The following is a 20,861-nucleotide window of genomic DNA, read 5'->3' on the forward strand; positions in this document are numbered from 1 at the left end:
TATATCAGTACAATGCACAATGAACAATTGAAGTTGTAAGCTTTTGACATACTTCAGAAGCTCAAATTCAAGTGGAAAATGCAAAGAATGGGGGCTAGGATCATGCTTACAAATGGTGTACTGAACCAATTTAGATGTTAGCCTTTGAGCTCCTTTGGCAGAGGAGCCATAATGTAGCTAGAATAACTGAACAGCAGTCCAGCTGCACTGTGTCTGATTAAAACAAGAGGCAATGGTTAAAATACGGCCTAAAAATTTCAGAAACTTTTTTTATCTTGTTTCCTTAAACCCTCCCCTTCAAATTCCCCGATCATCCTGACCTCTTCCCCACAGAACTGGCAATTCATCTGAATTGGCTGATCTTGCTCTAAATACACAATGCCTGCATAGTGCTGGCTCCACTGCTCTTGCTGCCTTACCAAAGACAAATGGTGGTGTAAAATGATAAGATCATAAAAGCATAGGAGCAGAAGTAGACCCATCAAGCTTGCTCTGATAATCCTCCACTCCATTTTCCTGTCTTTCCCCCCCCAACCCTTCATTTACTTACTGATTAAAATTCTGTCTATCACAGCCATTGAATACATATAATAACTCAACCCCCATAACCCTTTATGGGAAAGAATTTCACAGATTTACTACCTTCTGACAGAAGAAATTGTTCCTCACCTCTCTCTTAAATGGGTGACCTCATACTCTGAGATTAAGGCCTGTGGTCCTAGATTCTCCTGAAGAGGAAAGAACCTCGGGACATCAACCTTATCAAAGCCCCTAAGAATTTTATGCATTTCAATAAGGTCTCCTCTCATTCTTCTATACTCCAACAGTGCAAGACCAAACTATTCAACACATCCTCAAGAAAATCTATCCATACTGAAACCAACCAAGTGAACATTCTCTCGACAGCATCAATGATAGTATATCTTTCTTTACATAAGAGGACTGTTCACAGTATTCCAGGTGTAGTCTGACTTGTGCTTTGTCAGTTTTAGCTTCAGCAAAGCTTCCCTATTGTTACACTCCATTAACTTTCAAATAAGGACCAACATTCCACTTGCTCTCTCTATTACCTGCTGAACTTGGATGCTAATCTTTTGTGATTTAGTGATGAGGAGCCCGAAATCCCTCTGTGTGCAGCTTTCGGAAGTCATTCTCCATTTAAATAATACTCTGCTCTCCATTCTTTCTGAGCTTGGCAACACATCAAACTGGAGATGTTTGCAGAAAATTTAGGAGTCATCTTAAAAATAAAAATGAGCCAGCATTCAGTGAGAAGCCACAGAGTAGAAAGGGATCTCTTGCAGCTGACATATATCAGCTTTTTAACACCTGATAAGCCTCTTCAATATCTGAAACATTGCCAGGCCCCCAATACATTGAGATACCCATGTGACGCTGGGAAAATTAGTTGCTATCATAAAATATCTCTTGATTGAAGCATTGTTACATTGTCTTTATTGAAAAAATTGCCAAATTCTGTGGCAATGAGCCCCTGGGAACATACCAGATTGCATTCCCTGTTGGATAGCCATCCTGACAAAGATGCTCATGTCCTGGGCCCCTCACTTCCAAGGGACTAGGAAAGTTCAGGCCCAAGTTACCAGGTAAGGCCATTGAAATAGTCAGATCAAGAGACAATTGGGTTCATTCTTTGCAGGAGAATAAATTCAAAACCTAGCCAAAAAAAATCACAAGTACAAAGATCAAATCTTTGTTGGTCAACCTTCTGAAGACACAGAAACATAGAAAATATATGCAGGAATAGGCCATTCGAGCCTTTAAGACTATACTGCCATTCAATATGATCATGGCTAATCAATACCCTTCCCCATTTTCTTCTCATACCCTTTGATCCCTTTCGCCCTAAGGCCTATATCTAACTCATTCTTGAAATTACTCAAAGTTTTGGCCTCAACCACATTCTGTGGCAGGGAATTCCACAGGCTCACCACTCTCTGGGTGACAAGATCTATCCTCACTCAATCCTAAATAGCCTACTCCTGTTCTTGTGTTTCTATGCTCCTGCATTATTGTGTGCTGTCTGTTCCAACAACTCTGTCAGATTTGAATTAGATAGCTACATTTATGGAGGAAGGTTAATAATTATTGAACTCAACTGAGTTGAGGATAGGGGTGGAATTGTGTGACAAAAATTCCCAACATTTAGATGTTTTGGAGTGTAACCTCCTTATATAGCTATTATACTATTGTACTTCTCTTTACGAACAATGCAAGGTTAATATGAAAATGAAAGATTGCCTTCCTTGAACACAATATCTATTTTACATGTACCAAGAGAGATTAGGATTGACTTGAGTAGAACCGGCCTTTTAGCCAACTTTCAGACTTTATGGTCTAACTAATTTCAAGATGACTTCAATAGTTTCTCCTGCTGAGTGTTGTGAAATTAATTCTCTTATATGAAGGACTTCTTTTACATAAAGGAGAAGTTGAATTTGTTTGTAAGGTGCAAGAGAAAGCCAGAACCACAAACTCTCTTGATGACAGCAGAGTAGAGGAAGAAACATGACAGACTGTTAGAAGCAACCGGTCTCCTCCCTGAAATAGCTGCTGCTACCGTCATGCTCCTCTTGGCTTCCTGGCAAAATATATTTCTCAATCTGACATTTCAGTTGGACTTGATGTTCCATTTTGTGCTCAGTTGCAAAATATGTTAAAACGTCTCTCTGTGATATGCATACCTCTGCTATGCTGTTTGACCTTAATATTTTTACAGTTACTCAATTCTTCCTAGAGGGTTATTCATGCCTGATTTGAAGTTCTGCAACTGCAGTTTAAAAACGGCTATTTTTGTTAGGAACTTCCATTTCACTGAAGAGATGTTAAACTAATCCACATTCAAGATCTGCTCTGAAATCTCTGTTCACATTTGGCAGCTGTGTTAATTACACCACAGCAGCTGAAATAAGACACAATATTAAAAAAAAAGAACACAAATACCTTATTTATCTCGCAAGTTTTGTTGAAATCTGTTCATTAATTTTGGCATACATTGGTTACAGCTAAACAGACTAACAGGGAAGTGCTCTCAGCCCAACCATCTTCAGCTGCTTCATCAATAACCTTCCCTTTATCATAAGTTCAGAAGTGGCAATGTTCACCAATGATTGCACAATGTTCAGTACCATTCACAACTCCTCAGATACTGAAGCAGTCCATGTTCCAATGCAACAAGACCTGGACATTATTTAGGTTTGGGCTGACAGGTGGTAAGCAAATTTTGTACCACACAAATGTCAGGCAATCTTCAAAGAGACAGAATCTAACCATTGCCCTTTGACATTCATGGCATTACCTCACTGAATCCCCCACTATCCTGGGGAATCCCTTTGGGGGTTTACCATTGACCAGAAACTGAACAGGACTAACCACCTAAATATTGTGGCTACAAGATCAAGTCAGAGCCTAGGGATACTGCAGTGAGTAACTCAACTCCTGACTCCATAAAGCTTGTCCACGGCACAAGTCAGGAGTGTGACAGAATACTCCCCACTTGGCTGGAGGGCGCAAAACCATCCAGGTCAAAGCAGCCCATTTGATTGGCACCATATCCTCAATGTCCACCATCAGCTCTCAGTAGCAACACTGTACATGAGAACATAACGGCTTGCAATTTCCCCTCCAAACCATGCACCATCCTGATTTGGAAATATATTGCCATTCCTGTAGTGTCACTGGGTCAAAATCCCAGAACTCCCTCCCTAAATTACTTTGTAAGTCTACTTACAGCATGTGGACTGTAGAAGTTCAAGAAGGCAGCTCAAAGCCAACTTCTCAAGGGCAACTAAAGATAGCCAATAAGTGCTGGCTAGCCAGCGATGTTCACATCCCATAAAGGAATGAAAAAAGGATGAAATTTTAATCAACTTCCATCTTCAGTGCTGGAGGCAAAAAATAAAGAGGATACTCAATGAAGTGCCTAACTGTGCCATGCTATATTAAGCAATGTTACATAGAACATAGAAAAGTACAGCATAGAACAGGCCCCTTGGCCCACGATATTGTGCTGAGATTTAATCCTAATGTAAAATATTGTAACAACCTATGCACCCCTCAACTCACTGCTATCCATGTACATGTCCAGCAGTCACTTAAATGTCCCCAATGACTTTGCTTCCACCACCACCGCTGGTAACGCATTCCATGCATTCACAACTTTCTGTGTAAAACACCTATTTCTGACGTCTCCTTTATACCTTCCTCCTAATACCTTCAAACTATGACTTCTCGTACCAGTCAATCCTGCCCTGGGGAAAAGTCTCTGGATACTGACTCTATCTGTTGCAATCATTATTTTGTACACCTCGATCAGGTCTCCTATCTTCCTCCTTCTCTCCAGAGAGAAATGTCCAAGCCTATTCAACCTAAGGCAAGCCCTCCAGTCCAGACAGCATCCTGGTAAACCTTCTTTGCACCCTCTCCAAAGCCTCTGTACCTTTCCTATAGTAGGGCGACCAGAACTGGACACAATATTCCAAGTGTGGTCTCATGAGGGACTTGCAGAGCTGCAGCAAAACCTCACGGCTCTTAAACTCTATCCCACTGTTGATGAAAGCCAAAACACCATATACTTTCTTAACAACCCTCTCCCTTCAACTTTACTCTGCCTTGGTGATGGTCTGTAACAACAAGCTGATTTTTTTCTTTTGATTAGTTAAAATTCCCATCTTATCGATGAAACTTCAGGCTAATCCAAAAAACTATGTGTTGACCGTGTAGAAGAACAACAAACAGCCAGGAGCAATTTCCTTTAAGTAGGCAGAAAATAAAAAACTTCACCATCAGAGTTTGTAATGAATTAGATCATAGAATCATGGATTGAAGGAAGTTATTTGGCTAATTATACCATTGCTGGCTCATTAGAAGTTGTCTAATTTAATCCTAAACCATGTTTTCACAATAATATTTAGTCCAATTACTTGTCAAAAGTTCAAATGGAAACGATACCACCATTCTTTCATTCCAGATCTTAAAACCCTTCTGAGTGAACAATGATTCCCTAATTTCTCCCTAATTTCTTTTTAAATAGATGATCTTTGGTTACAAACCTACTTAGAGTCATAGTGTCACGTAGCACGGAAACAGATTCATTGGCCCAATTCTTCCATTCTGACCAAGTTTTCCACACTAAATTAGGCACATGTCCCTGCATTTGGCCCATATCCCTCTAAACATTCCTATTCATGGACTTGTCCAAATGTCTTTTAAATGTTGTAACGCACCTGCATCTACCACTTTCTTTGACAGTTCATTCCACACTCAAACCATCAACTGTGTGTAAACATTGCCCCTCAGGTCCCTTTTAAATCGTTCTCCTGTCACCTTAAAAATATATCCCCTAGTTTTGAACTCCCCACCCTAGGCAAAAGACCTTTACTATTCACCTTATCTGTGCCCCTCATGATTTTGTAAAGATCTATAAAATCACCCCTCAACCTCCTACGCTCCAATGAAAAATGTCCTGGCCTATCTAGAATCTCCCTATAACCTAAACCCTCCAATTCTGGCAATATCCTAGTAAACCTTTTCTGAACTCTCTTCAATTTAATAATATTTTTGCAATAGCAGGGTGACCAGAACTGTATACAGTGCTCCAAAAGTGATCTCACCAATATCCTATACAGCCTCAACATGACATCCTAACTCCTATACAGAATGGTCTGAGCAATGATAGCAAGTGTGCCAAATGCCTTCTTAACCACTTTGTCTACCTGTGACACAACTTTCAAAGAACTTTCAAAGAACTCTGTACCTGAACCCCTGGGTCTCTTTGTTCGACAATACTACCCAAGGCCCTACTGATAATTGTGTAAGTTCTGCTCTTATTCTTTTTACCAAAATGCAATACCCCAGAGTTAAACTCATTAAACTCAATCTGGCACTCCTCAGCCCATTTGTCCCATTGATCAAGACTCTTTTACAATTTTAGATACCTTCTTCATTTACCAGAAGTCTGTTATCCTGCTTTCTATTTATTACATTACTAAGCTTAGATCTGAGCCATAAACCTCCAAACTGTACTCTCTGTCAAAGTCCAAGTCATTTATGTATAACAAGAAAAATAACAGTCCAAACTAACACTGAGGGACCAAATTACAAACTCCTGTCAACAAAACGTCCATTCATCACTAATCACAGTAATCAAGGACATTACCATTCCTATTACCATCATCTTCTTGCACTGTCTCACTAAATTAAGGTTTTAAAATGTTTCTTTGGTCATTCAATAATTTGATACTTAAACACTTACACCATGTGACAACACAAATGGTTAAATTATGCGAACAATGCCAAAACAAGGAATATGTTGCAACTTCTCTAGTGGAAACAGTTGGAGGTGGATTTATGCCAAGAAAGTCATCAGATTCAAGTCAGTAGTATTCGCAAATGCTTTCAAGTCTTCAAATAAATGAATACAAATTGTTCCTTTTCTCATTTTGTTTTTACCATATCAGAATCAAGCATTGGCTGTCAGATACAGATTCATTGGACTCATCAAACTTAGTAAGATACAAGGTTTCCTTTAGTGCTAATATAACACTCCTTGTCCTTTCTTTTTCTATTGTTTCTTTAAATCTTCATTGAAGGATAATTTTGGCAGCTATTAGGCAGGATTCCAGTGTTTTGAAAAGTTTTCTACTGGAAAGCAAAGGGAACTACTGCTTTATGTCTTGGAGATATCATTTGGCAGCTTATCTTGAGGGTATCCAATGGAAAGTTTGATTTGATTCGATTTATTACTGTCACATGTACCAAGGTACAGTGAAAAGTTTTGTTTTACATGCAGTACAGGCAGATCATTCGATGCAAAGTCCATTTGGGTAACAGAACGAAACAAAGAAAATAATGCAGAGAAAATGTACAAAGCGAGAGATCAATACTGAATTTAAAATTCAATGTTTAACAAGACATTTCCTATGAAGTGTTGCAATGGATCAAATAGAGTCATAGAGTCATAGAGATGTACAGCACGGAAACAAACCCTTTGGTCCAGCCTGTTCATGCCGACCAGATATCCCAACACAATCTAGTCCCACCTGCCAGCACCCGGCCCACATCCCTCCAAACCCTTTCTATTCATATACCCATCTTTAATGTTGCAATTGTACCAGCCTCCACTACTTCCTCTGGCAGCTCATTCCATACATGTACCACCCTCTGTGTGAAAAGATTGCCCCTTAGGTCTCTTATATATCTCTCCCCTCTCACCCTAAACCTATGCCCTCTAGTTCTGGACTCCCCGACCCTAGGGACAAAACTTTGCCTATTTACTCTATCCATGCCCCTTATAATTTTGTAAACCTCTGTAAGGTCACCCCTCAGCCTCCGATGCTCCAGGGAAAACAGCCCCAGTCTGTTCAGCCTCTCCCTATAGCTCAAATTCTCCAACCCTGATGACATGATGGGAAATATGTTGAGTGATGTGTTTCTATTTCACTTACCTATAAAGTATCTGGGGATATAACAATTGATGAATGGAATGAAAAATAGGAAGTTTCTAAACTGAAGGTGGGGCTGTAAACCTTGCCAGGTGTTAACCATTGGACCTACACCAGTGTCAATCAAGTTTCAATGATTCTTGCTTCTTTCAGTTAGTTGGCCATGGGTTCAAGCCCTTGTCTAGAGGTTTGAGCACAGACCTAGACTGTCACTTAAGGAGTCAGAGGTGTGATACTTTTGCAGATGATTTTTTTTTTGTTGTTTTAGGTATTTGTCACCTCTAACACAATGTGGTACTGGGTAAGGATTGCTTGCAACAGTTCACTGTGACCAATACGCCTTCACCTTTGCTTTGTCTTGGGCCCCTCTAGTGATGTGGTAGAGGGAACACCCTGTGGCGTATCTACAGGAAAGGCACTTTTCTTAATATCAGAGAGGTGTATTGTACAATAGAGTTAAACTGATATGTGCTCCGTCTGAAAGCTACTGTAGAATGAATGCCTTGTCTCCATTCAGAAAACTGTATCACCTCAGTAGAATGTGTAGAGGCAATGCAACATGAACATTATCTTCTTCAGAATCATTGAGTTATGTAACAGGAGATGCTGACTGTCAGATGAGTTGTTAAGCAAAGACCCCAAAAGCCCTCTCAAATGGACAGAAATATTTCCAATTATTTTGAACCAAACAGGCAAATTCTACTGCACAAATGTTCAATTTTATTGCTTCAACCAACAGTATTGAAGCAAATTATCCTAACATCAGGACATTGCTATTTACTGGATATTGCTGTATGTAGTTTGACATTGCATTGCCTACATTAAAACAGTGCTTAATAGCTGCATTCAGATGCAATTAAATCAGAAAAGGGACTGTATGTATGCAAATTTGTTCCTCTTGCTTTCTTTATATCAAATTATCCCAACCATCTGCAGACTATTTGTTGAAGACAATTTTAAAATGTCTTCCTTCCATTTTGACTGAACAACATACAGACTGGCTCAGTAACCTACTATATTTACCTACTGAATAATGGTAGTGAGGGAGGATTATTCATCTTATTAAAAATATATGCAGTAGACTAAAGCCCAAATCCAAAACGCAGTAAGAATGCCCTGCAAATCTCCAGAAAGTCTTTATTATGTACCCAATCATATGCATGCTTGTAGTCAGTCTTCAGTGATAAATTCACTATTCAATGATAAATAGACTTCAAGAAGCAGAAGGCTGTCACCAAGGATTTATCTGGGATCATGAGGAACCCAAAAAGAAAGAAATTGTTTTTTTTCCTGGCTTCAGCTCCCTTTCACTACCAGATTGGCCTGACAGGAAAATAACATCAGTCTGTACTGCCCAACCCTGATGTAAAAATTTCAGACAGCCCTCAGGATTTGATGTGCACGTTCACATGAGGATCCTTCTGTCTCCCAACTGGTTGAAAATAAAGGAATGGAAGAGGTTCTCACTGCCCTATCTGTAAGCTTGGCAGCTTTATACCAGGTGGGGTTGAAATCGGGCCTCATCAACATATTAACATTGTGTGCAATGCAACTGATTATTGGCAACAAAATGCGCCTGCGCTTTCATTGAGGATGCAAATTAGGCAAGAAGAGAAGTGGAAAGTCTGTGGTATCTTTGGCTGTGGGAAACTAAATGTGATTCCACTTCTCACAGACAAAAAATATGCAGTGTTTATATCTCTTAAACACTTTGCTCTGTGGTGATGCTGCATTGCTGTTGTCTTTCCATCAAGGTCCCCTGTGTAATACTGGTGAGGTTATTTTCTGTAAAGCTCCCTTGAGGGATGTCATGCTCCATTTACATGACACTCTTGAGCAACACCAAGTTAGAGCTTCTAAACATCATTGTGCAATCCTACCCCTTTTCACTATTTGACAGTGCCTTTTTCCATCTATAATAACATCAAGTGATACTGCAGCTCTTGTAGTATATTCAGTTTGTAGCCAACAGAAATGTGACTTTTGGGTCTCAAATTGCTCCCAGTATTTAAATTAAATCTAATTCCCATGCCCACATCATCACATTGTTAGCCAAATTCAGTAGAACTCCACTAATCCAGAATCTGGTTTCCAGCATCTGCAGTCATTGTTTTTACCTAAATTCAGTAGAGTGTCCGGCTTAACTGTACTGGCTCAATAAACAAGTATCATTAACAAGTACCAATCTCATGCCTTTTCCATATAATTGCACATTATTTTTATCCAATTAATCATCCAATGCCCTCTTGAATATTTCAATTAAACTTGTCTCCATCACATTTCCAGGCATGCATTCCATACCCACGCACAGTGAAAAAGTTTTTCCTTCCTTCACCGTGCTTCTTTTGCAGATCACCTTAAATCTCTTGTTCTTGTTCCTTTTAAGGTCATGAACATTTACTTTCACAATACCCGCTGAACCTGGATACTAGCTTTTTGTGATTTATTCACTAGGACTCCCAAGCCACCCTGTGTTTCAGCATTTTGCAGTCTTTTAAATTTAAATAACATCCAACTCTTCTATTCTTCCTGCCAAACCTTGGCTGAATTCCACTGTTATAAGACTCTTAATAGTTAAGATTTAGAAAGAGATGCCCAAGTATTATAAGCTGCTAAATGTGAGTTCTAGGTTTGTGAGGTTTGGTACTTTTTATACTTTTTTTTGAAAGGAGTTGGAAAATTGAAAACCAAGAAATTAAAAGTGTAGTGGCAACTTGAATATAAAATTAATTCATAAAGAGCAGAGAGCAGTTGTTCCCAGGAAATGATTGGCAAGAGTGTACGAGTCTCTGATCTGACTTTCTTTGCAGGATGTATAGTGGCTAGCTAGGTTTCTTATGCCTCGCACAACAGGTAAAGACAATTTTGGAGAGAAGGTCCACTCACAGCAAAGGTTGCTGGAATGTTTTCCATCTACATTAACCCGAGGTTGCAATAACCAGAACCTCACTCAGACAAAGGCCATCTATCTTGTTCAAACTGCCATATAGGGATTCATCTGTAAATGGTAGATTGGTTACAATGTGTTCAAGTAAATTTCTTCATCTTGTTGGTTCTCTTGTGACCTGCTGCATACCCAATCTAGCAGTTATGTCTTTTAGGATTAGGTCAGCTCAGTCATTTGTGGTTGTACTGAGGCATTCAACATCATTGCTACCCTCAATGTTTCCTCCAAGTGATGTTCTACAAGAAGGGCTACTTTTCATCAGCTAAGAGGGGATGGCAGAGGGTAATCAGCAGGACTTGATGCCATAAGGCTTCATGGGGTCTGGAGCCAAAATTGAGGATTCCTAATGCAATTCCTTCTCTACTGTATACCACTTTACTGCTACCTGTGGTGGGTCTGTCCTGTTCATGGGAATAGGATATGCCTAATGATGGTAATGGTGCTTTCTGAGACATTGACTGTAGGTGTAATTCCATGTTGTTCCTTAGCTGGTCTATGGGACAACATTTACGATTTTGGCACACGCCCCAGATGTTGGTAAGGAAGGCTTTGCTGCATTAATAGGGCTGTGTTTGCCATTGTTGTTTCTGGTGTTTAGGATATTGCTAAATGGTCCATCCTGTCTCATACCTTTGCTTTGTAGCAGTTTAATTCAACTGAGTGGCTTGCTCAGGTGTTTGAGAGGACATTCAAGATTCAACCAAATTGCTGTGGGTCTGGCTTCACATGCACGGTGCAGATACCAGATTTGAATTTGTTAAAGGGTATTAGTGAACCAGATAGTTTCCTTACAACATTCAGCAGTGATTACAGTTAGGTTAACCTTTTTAATCGTAATGTTAAGCATGAATTTAAATTTCACTGTCCATCATTTGGAAATCAAATCCCTATCCCCAGATCATTAACTTGATATCTGGACATGAATACTACACTACCTCCTCTTTTGATTGAGTAAGTAAGAAGGAATTGCTTCCACTGACTTTAGATAATTGGCAGGAAAACCAGAGGTAAAATGAGGAGAAGTATTTTAGATGATATGAAGGTGCCAGTGTTGGACTGGGGAGGGCAAAGTTAAAAATGACACAACACCAGGTTATAGTCCAACTGGTTTGTTTGGAAGCACTAGCTCTCAGACCACTGCTCCTACCTGATAAAGAAGCAGCTCTCCGACAGCTTGTAGTTCCATATAAACCTGGTGTTGTTTAGATTAGATTACCTGCAGTGTGGAAAGAGGCCATTTGGCCCAACAAGTCCATACCAACCCTTCAAAAAGCATCCCACTCAGCCCCATTCCCCTACCCTACATTTACCCCTGACTAATGCACTCAACATTATGGGCAATTTAGCATGGCCAATTCACCTGACCTGCACATCTTTGGACTGTGAGAGGATACCGGACCACTCAGAGGAAACCCTTGCAGACACTGGGAGAATGTGCAAACTCATGTCCCCGGTGCAGTGAGGCAACAGTGCTAACCATTGAGCCACCATGCCACCTTTGTGTGATATTTTACATGAGGAATTGTGGTGACCTAGAAGGAACCATCTTAAACAGCAGTGGCAGCAGATTCAACAATAACTTTCTGAAGGGAGTTGGATGAGTACATTATGCGGGTCATTTTGCAGGAGTATGTATGAGAAACAGAGGAACAAGACCAATTATGGTGCTCTTTCAATGCATTGCCATAAGCATGATGGATCAAATAGTCTCCTTTCATGCTTTCTGACATTCTACACAAACATTTTAATCTTCATAATCTCTAAAATGAGTCCAAGTGCAAATTTGTTCATAAAGAGGAATAGTGAAACTATGCTATTGTCTACAGTGTTGCTAAATAAATTACACAGCACTGACCTGTCTCTGGTAGTTTACTTCCCTGCCACTTTAAAAGTCATCTGTGCCATAGCAACAATGTAAACTCTTACTGTCCTAAATGCTGGGTAATACTTTCTGCTCTTAGTTAGACAATTAGTAGGTCCGCTATACAATATGCCAGTTGCTATCATTGACAGTGCAATGGTAAATCACACAGCTATAAAATGATTCCACCTAAAGCTGAATAAAATTTAATCATGTAGTATCATTTTAGCTCATACTTGTAGAGTTGACATTGTGCTTCAAAGAATTAACTGCATAACCCAGGCTGATACTGCAGTGCAATACTGAAGGGCTGCTTCAATAGAGTTTGGATTGTGGCCCAATTGCTTATCGATGTGATTCACATATTAGAGTTCCTGTAACACTAACTACAGAAAAACACTGCATGGATGCTGCATGTATGGACAATCAAAAGCCATTCAACAATGTATTACACAGGAAATTTGTTAAGAAAATTGAAGCAGTGGGTTAAAGGAAAAACAAAGTATGGATACAGGATTCACTTAGTGACAGAAAGCAGAAAATGTTAAAGGATGGATGGATGTTTTTCAGACTAAGGTAGTTTGCAATGGCATTTTTATAATGGTCAGTTTTGGATCTATAATTTTTCAATTCCAATAAACTCTCTAGATTAAGGTGTGAGAACAGTATTATAAGGCTTCCAGATGATGCATAACTTGGTGATGCTATGATTATGATAAGGAAATTTATAGGCTTCAGTATAATCATATAGAAAGGATAGTAAAATGGACAGAAACAACACAGATGGAATTCAATATGAAGAAGTATGTAATGTTGCACTTCAGAGGACTAACACGATGAAACAGAATGCTACAAATGGCATGATTTTGTAAAGTGTACATGAGCATTGAAACATTAACATCCATACACAAAAATCATTGAAGGGAACAGACAAATTGACAAATTGGTTAAATAAGCATATATATTACTTGGAATTTTAAACAGAGAAGAACACAAAAGCATGAAGATTATTTTATACCTTTGAAAATCTCTAGTTAGACTTCAGCTGGTGTATTTCTGGAACATAGACTTCACCTCCTTAGAAAGGGTACAGAGGAGGTTTTCAAGAATGTTATGAAGTATGAGAGACCTCAGTTATGAGAAAAGGTTAGAAAATTTATTACTTCTCTCCTTGTAAGAGAAGTTAAAATGAGACCTTTTGAATCATTCAAGAAGTACAGGCTTTTAGTAAAGTAAATGGAGGAAATTAGTCCCTCTGCTGAGTGAGTTAGCAATTGGTGGTAACAGTTATAAAATCATTTGCAAAGATCTAGAGGAGAAAAGAGGTGAATTCTTTCTTACTCAGGCTCTGCAACATTGTATTTGTTAATGCGAGGCAGATCAAACTGAGTAACTTAAAGCTAGAATGTGAAATAAAATATGGCAGCTCTTTCCAAGAGCCGTACAGGTACAATGGCCTGAACAAACACTTTATATACTGTAACATTCAAATGTGCTATAGTTTTCCCAATGTCTTAGTTAACATTTCTTCCCTAAACAAAACTGTAAGTATTCATCTCATTACTGTTCAAGGAGCCTTATTGTTTGCAAGGTACTTGTTTGGAAGGAAGTCTTAGTAAAACTGGTGATTTAGACACACTCGCTGACTGGCCTTGTATACTTCAAAATAGAGGTCCTGTACAACCAGTACATTCATTTCCAAGTATTATGTAATAGTTAAGCGGAGCTCTTGTGAAACTGCATCTAACTACAGTGTATGGAACTGGTCATGTATCTAAGGAAGAATGTTAATGCATTGGCAGCCATTGCAGAGGTTTACTAGAGTAATACCTGGAATGAACAACCTGCCTTATGAGAAAGGCTAGACAGGCTGGACCCAAATCCTGGGAAGTTTAGAAGATTCAGAGGTGACTTAATTGAAATATATCCTGAGGGGACTTGATTGGATGGAAGTTGAAAGGACGTTCCCTCTTGTGGGAGAATCTAGAACTGGGGGTCATAGTTTAAAAATAAGGGGGTGTTCATTAAAAATAGTGATGAGAAAAATAAGTTTTTCTTTCAGTTGCTTATGAATTTTTGAAACTCATCAGAAGTCAATATATGCAGAAATTTTAAATACTTTTAAGGCAGGAGTAGATAAATTCTTGGTTTCTAATGGCATGAAAGATTTTCAGATGTTATGCAGGAATGTGCAGTTAAGGTTAAAATCAGATCATCATAATCAAATTGAATAACGGAGCAGGCTTGAGGGGCAGAATGACGTACATTTTCATATTTTTATCGGTTTTCTCCTCTCCATGATGTGTTTGCTACAAAACTACAATCACTGTTAAAGGATGCTGGATTAGTAAATAACCCAGAGGCCTAGATAATAATTCGGAATGTGTCAGAAAAATCTGTATGGTAATATCTAAGAAATTATTGAGTGACTTCTCTCTGTATTGAAACGTCTACAATTTACGATACTCACGGCTCTGAATTGGGAACATATTGCTATTCGGTCATATTCTTTTGGTCAAAATCCTGGCGCTCCCTCTTGTTAGCACCACCTTTGCCTACAGCAGTTCAGGAAGAAAACCGAGCGCCTCTACCTGTGTTCTCATACTACAGTCATCTCAATTCTTATTGGGTTCACCACATTGCAAGGAGAAATGCTGTTAAAATAACCATAAAACATCCATAATTGCTATGCTCATTTGCAAGAGTTTCTTTGAAAACAGATTTAATGGCTGCTAGCCGTTTTTTTCTTTTTGGTAAATGAGTATAATTGCGAGGTTATAGAACATAGAACATAGAACATAGAAGGATACAGCGCAGTACAGGCCCTTCGGCCCTCGATGTTGCGCCGACCGAATCCTACCTAACCTATACTAGCCCAATAACTTCCAAATGCCTATCCAATGCCCGCTTAAATGACCATAAAGAAGGTTAGAATGCAAAAAAAATCATATGGGCATCCCATTAGATACAGGATCAGAATTAGGCCAGTCTGCCCATCAAGGCTGCTCCTTGATTCAGTCAACATTGATATCTTGGCCATCACTTTTACCTTTTCGTGGGAATCGTTTTCCTACAAATCAAGCGTAAATACCGAGAGGCCTGGATAGAACAGACTTGGAGTAGATGTTTCCACTAGTAGGAGGGACTAGGGCCCAAGGACACAGCCTCAGAGCGAAGAGATGATGCTTTCAAACTGAGATAGGTTCTTGATTAGTAAGGGGATCATGAGGAGAAGACAAGTAAATGGGGTTCAGAAACGTAACAGCCATGATTGAATGGTGGCACAGATTTGATGGGACAAATGGTCTAACTCTGCTCCTATACCTTATGCTCTTATATATAGGTCTGGGTTAAGGCACATTTGGGTGGTCTTCTATGCTGAAAGCTTGCAGAGAATCACTTAAGTTTATGCATGACAATATTACATTGAGTGACATAGATACCTCTACTGCTGGACCCCAGAATGAGGGAGAGGCTTCAGAAGACAGGTAGGGAGAATGGATAACAACACCAAAATTAACCTGCATTTATATAGCATGAGCATAGCGAAACATCCCAAGACACTTAACAAAAGCATTACCAATAAAAGCATTTTCAGCACTGAGCCACAGAAAGTGATATCAAGACAGAAAATTCAAAGCCTGGTCAAAAAGATAAATTCTAAAGGAACATCTTAAAATAGGGTAGAGAGGTGTAAATATAGGAATTTTTAGATGAGGAATTCTAGAGCTTACGGCCAAGCTAGCTGAAAGCACAGTGGGCAATGGTGAAAGGATTAACATCTGAGATGCACAAGTGGCTAGAACTGGATGATCGTGGATACCTCAGAAGGTCATTGGTCTGGAGGAGATTACAGAAATATGGAAACCATTTAATAATTTGAAAACAATTCAAAACAACGTCTCTACTTCTCTATGTTTCACAATAAAACTGAGCTTCCTGTCAGCAATTTCATTTCTGAAAATCTCCTTTCGGCAAAAAAGTTACATATTTACCTTTTGGACAGCACACCTTTCTTATAACAAGCAGGGTAAATTGTGGTATTTTTGAGGGACATGCATCATTCTAGGAGCTGTAGCGAAACCTTCCAAAGCACAGCAGAGCAGCAGATGAGATCCTTGTTCTCTTCAGCTTTTTGTGCTGAGCGGAATTTGTGGTGACAGCCAGTGTGAGCTACTGATCTGCAGCACTTTTTTTTGGTTGTGATGTCAGAATGATTAGTGGTTATTTTGTTTTCCACGTGCTTCCTGTTACAGATGGCAGAAGTACTTGGTGCGGTTACTCCTTTTCCTCAACTTCTTTTTCTGTTTCAGGTTCGTTTAACTTTGGGGACCCCACTTACCTTATACTTCTTTCATGTGATTTGTCGCCTGTTTTACGTCTCTGTTTGAACTGGTGCATGTATGTATGCCAATGTCTCTGAGTAGTGTCTTTTTGTGTATCTATGCCAAGAAGTGAAGCAGTTTTGGTTTCAATAAATAATACATTGGATTATTTGTTGAAATACTTCTTGCTGATGACTGTATGGGGGACTATAGCTAATTGAGTTTTCAAATGAGAGAAAACATGCACTATGCAAAATGGGTTGCTAAACATTCCAATTTGATATGCTTAGTTTCATCAGCACTAATGGTGTTAGGTTGGAAAATTGGCAACACTGTCAAAGCCAACATTTGTTACTGTTCCCAAGTTATCCTTGAAAAGATGTTGGTGAACATTGTTGCTGAACTACAGAAATGCATCTGATGTAGGTACACTCACAAAGCTGTTTGGAAGAAGGTGCCAGGATTTTGACTTGGAGACGGTAAGGCAATGGTAATATTATTGCTAGTCAGGATGGCATGTGGCTTGGAGATGAACTTGTAGCTGGTGGCTTTCTTCTGCATTTGCTACCTCCATCGTTCAAGGTACAGGTTGTGGATTTGGAAGGTGCCCTCAATGGAGAAGTGATTACAGTACATCCTGTTGATGGTGTATGCAGCTGAGAGGCACTGGAGAATCAAGAGGTGAGTTACTTGGTTCAGAATCTTCAGCTGGTTCTGTTTTTTTGGCCACTGTATTTGGCTGGTCCAATTCAGTTTCTATTCAAGTGAAACTCTCCAAATGTTTTATAGTAGGGGATTCAGTGATGGAAATGTCATTGAATGTCAAGAGGAGTTACACACGTACACGTAGAATGTCAATAACATCAAGTGAGACATTCAGATTTTTTGTTCTGAACAATAAAAAGATAGAGGGTCCCTTTTTGGGAGGAAGCGCCATCTTAGAGAACTGCTAGTCAATCAAATGACCAGCAGCTATATAGTTCCAGCAGTAACAAGTGGTCAACTACAGTCTCACAATGCTAGACCACAGTCAATCCTTGAACAGGTGGAGCTAATGGACTTCAGGTACATTCAGATTATCAGCAGGACCTGGATTGCAGAGTTAGAAAGATGGGCATGTGGGAATAAAGATGCCAAGATGGAATGTTGAAAAGTAGGGTATGATTCCCTTATAGGGGAGTGCCTGGTAAAGTGTTGCAGGCTCTCTACTCACATTGAATGCCCCCAGTTCGGTATAAAATGCTGGTTAGGGTGGGGTGAGACACATAAGTAGCCACTAATTGACCAACATATCAAAGGAGAGCAAGTTATCCAACACCTCACTGCCCCTTGTTAAAATGGGAGACAGGTCAAGGTGGGTAGTTAGTTGGTGGACAGGGTATGTGCAACATTCCCTCTTCAGTGTTCCTCCACAAGCCCCCCATTTTCAAACCCATCAGCAAGGGATCATAAAATGCCAATCTCTATATCTGTGACGTCTTCCAATCCTCAGAAACCATAATACATCACTCCAAGAATCTCCACTTCTTTCACATCATCAACCATTCTACTTTCATCTGCCTAGGCTTCACACTCTGCAGTTCTATGTCTAAGTTCCTCCCTTTTCTCCTTCATACATCTTCTTCAAAACTCATCTCCACGATAATGTCTAGTAACCCTCCAATATGTCTTTTTTGATATAATGTTGTTTTTTCTTGCACCTCTGTGAAGCAATTTGGGACAATTTGCTGTGTCAAAATGGGTTTTGTAAAGTCTAGTTGCTGTTATTCTTTGTTATTGAAGATCAGCACATTCAAAACACCTGCCAACTCAAAGAAAAGAAGGTGAAATTTCATTTGTTTAGCATCTTTCAGGGTCTCAGTATGACACAAAGTGCTTTAAAAGCCAATTCAGCAATTTTTCAAGCGTAACTTTCACCAGCAAAGTACACTGCAATGAGATCAGTCCTGGAGGACTGGTAAGTAGCTAATTTTGTCTCTCTGTTCATGAAGGGAAATAGGGTTAATTCAGGAAACTATAGTCTCACATCGATGATTGGGAAGCTATTGGAGGGAATTCTTATGGATAGTGCATTTGGAAAAGCATGGCCTAAATAGGGTTTGTTAGCATGGTTTTGTGCAGGTTATCATGTCTAACTAACTTCAGAACTGGATTCAGAATTGGTTGGCTGACAGAAGGCAGAGAGTGTTTGTAGATAGAAAGTATTCTGCCTGGAGGTCAGTGTTGAGTGGGGTCCCGCAGGGCTCTGTTCTTGGGCCTCTGCTCTTTGTAGTTTTTATAAATAACTTGGATGAGGAGGTTGAGGGGTTAGTAAATTTGCAGATGACACAAAGGTTGGAGATGTTGTCGATAGTATAGGGGGCTACTGTAAGCTGCAGCATGACGTAGACAGGATGCAGAGCTGGCCTGAGAAATGGCAGATGGAGTTCAACCTGGATAAATACAAGGTGATGCATTTAGGAAGGTCCAATTCAAGTGCTGAATATAGGATGAAAGACTGGATTCTTGGCAGTGTAGGGGAAACGAGGGATCTGGGTGTGCAAGTACATAGATCCCTCAAAGTTGCCACCCAAATGGATAGAGTTGTTAAGAAAGCATATAGTGCTTTGGCTTTCATTAACAGGGGGATCGAGTTTAAGAGCCGCAAGGTTTTGCTACAGCTGTACATGTCCCAAGTGAGACCACACTTGGAATATTGTGTCCAGTTCTGGTCGTCCTACTAAAGGAAAGATACAGAGGCTTTGGAGAGAGTGCAAAGAAGGTTTACCAGGATGCTGCCTGGACTGGAGGGCTTGCCTTATGAAGAAAGGTTGGATAAGCTCATACTTTTCTCTCTGGAGAGAAGGAGGAAGAGAGGAGACCTGATCGAGGTATACAAGACAATGAGTAGAATAGATATAGTCAGTATCCAGAGACTTTTCGCCAGGGCAGGATTGACTGGTACGAGGAGTCATGGTTCTAAGATATTAGGAGAAAGATATAGAGGAGACATCAGAGGTAGGTTCTTTACATGATGCATTGCCAGCGGTGGTGTTGGAAGCAGAGTCATTAGGGACATTTAAGTGACTGCTGGACATGCACATGGATAGCAGTGTGTTGAGGGGTGCATAGGTTAAGTTATTATATTTTACATTAGGATTAAATCTCGGCACAACATCGTGGGCCAAAGGGCCTGTTCTGTGCTGTACCTTTCTGTGTTCTGTGTTCTGTGTTCTGTGTTCTATGTAACCTGATTGAATTTTTCAAGGATGTGATAAAGGTGATCGATGAGGGTAGACTATGGATGTTGTCCACAGGGACTTTAGTAAGGATTTTGACAAGGTCCCTCATGGTAGGCTCATCAAGAAACTTAAAATGCATGGGATCTGTGGTGACTTGGCTGCATCTATTCAGAATTGTCTTGCCCAATGAAGGCAGAGGCTAGTGGTGGAATGGTGTTTTTCAGGCTGGAGGTCTGTGACTTGTGGTGTTCTGCAGGGATCTGTACTGGGACCTCTGCTGTTTGTGATATATATAAATGACTTGGATGAAAATGTAGATGGGTGGATTAGCCGATGACACAAAATCGGTGGAGTTGTGGATATTGCAGAAGGTTGTCAAAGGCTATAGTGAGATAAAGATCCGTTGCAGATATCGGGGGAGAAACGGCAGATGGAATTTAGTCTGAGTAAGTGTGAGGTGTTACAGTTTGGTAGGTCAAAAGCTAGGGCCTTTGTTCTTTGTTCTTGAAAAGTATACAGTCAATGACAGGACCCTGAAAAGCATTGATTTTCAGAGGGATCTTTGAGTTCAAGTCCGTAGCTCCCGGAACGTGGCCACACAAGTAGATAGGGTGGTAAAGAAAGCATATGGCATGCTTGCTTTTATTGGTTGGGTAATAAGTACAAGAGTCAGAATATCATGTTGCAGCTCTATAAAACTTTGCTTAAACCACAGATCATTACGTTCAATTCTGGTTGCCACATTACAGGAAGGATGTGGAGGTGTTGGACTGGATGCAGAAGAGGTTTACCAGGGTGCTGTGCGGATTAGAGGGTATATGCTATAAGGAGAGCCTAGAAAAATCCCATGTTGTTTTCTCTGGAATGGCAGAGGCGGAGGGGAGACTTGTTAAAAATCTATAAAATTATGAGATGCATAGAGTTGATGTTCAGAATCCTTTTAGCCAGAGTTGAAATGTCGATTACTAGTCGGTATGTATTTAAGGTGAAGGGGAAAGTTCATAGGAGATGTGAGGGGCACATTTTTTACACAAAGTGATAGGAATA

The 20,861-nt window shown here is 39.9% G+C and overlaps 2 protein-coding genes across 3 annotated transcripts in view; one reads left to right on the forward strand and one right to left on the reverse strand.

The window, feature by feature from the left end:
- LOC132815495 (src-like-adapter) overlaps window positions 1-16,445 on the reverse strand; it is a 45,713-nt gene extending 29,268 nt beyond the window's left edge. For both annotated transcript variants that reach the window (XM_060824463.1, XM_060824462.1), the window contains exon 1: window positions 16,264-16,445. The gene's annotated coding sequence lies outside the window, so the exon portion shown is untranslated. The remainder of the gene's footprint in view (window positions 1-16,263) is intronic.
- Window positions 1-20,861, forward strand: part of tg (thyroglobulin) — a 370,830-nt gene that overhangs the window by 208,280 nt on the left and 141,689 nt on the right. The gene's annotated exons all lie outside the window — the stretch shown is intronic.

This window comes from Hemiscyllium ocellatum, chromosome 4 (genome assembly GCF_020745735.1).
Source record: "Hemiscyllium ocellatum isolate sHemOce1 chromosome 4, sHemOce1.pat.X.cur, whole genome shotgun sequence".
Taxonomy (NCBI): domain Eukaryota; kingdom Metazoa; phylum Chordata; class Chondrichthyes; order Orectolobiformes; family Hemiscylliidae; genus Hemiscyllium; species Hemiscyllium ocellatum.